Raw genomic sequence first — 736 nt, forward strand, 5'->3', positions numbered from 1 at the left:
GGATTGCAATTTTAAAGTGGAGCTGGAAATATGTAAGGTGAGCCTCTAACATCAGTTTTGACAAAAAGCTAGGCATTATCCCAGCTCCTTGGGAGGATAAAGCCAGGAGGATTGCAAATTTGAAATCAGCCTGGGCAACTAAGTGGGAGTATATCTCAAAATTAAAAAAAAAAAAATGTTTAAATAGAGTGACTGAAATGTAATTCAGTGGTAAAGTACCCTGTGGTTTGAGTCCCAGTACTGAGGTTGCAGGAGGGAAGCTAGGCATTTATCAAGGACGTATGTGGTCATGTTGAAAGAACAGAAGAGCCAACTTTAAAAGCTCTCAGGGGCCTTAAATGGATCAGTTTGGGCATCAAAAAAGTACAAAATAAATATAACATATGATCCTAAAATCGTTTCATTGGTCACCACTGGAGGTTGCCAGGGTACCAACTCATTACTATGAAAATTGATAAATTAGACAAAAGAATAAAACATAACAGGCCCAGTGGCCTGAGGAAGGGTAGAGCCACCCCCCCCCCCACGCCTGCAAGGTAGGCGGACCTGCGACACACTGGCAGAACAGCCCCAGAGGCCTGCAGAGGGGCAGTGCCGCTGCCTGTGCCTGCAAAGTAGGCAGAACTGCGACCACGGACAGAACAAGCCTAGTGGCTCGCAGAGGGACAGAGCCGCCGCCCACGCCTGCAAGGTAGGCGGACCTGCTACCGACCGGCAGAGCAGGCCCAGCGGCCTG

The sequence above is a fragment of the Marmota marmota genome, unplaced genomic scaffold, assembly GCF_001458135.2.
Source record: "Marmota marmota marmota unplaced genomic scaffold, marMar, whole genome shotgun sequence".
Lineage (NCBI taxonomy): Eukaryota > Metazoa > Chordata > Mammalia > Rodentia > Sciuridae > Marmota > Marmota marmota.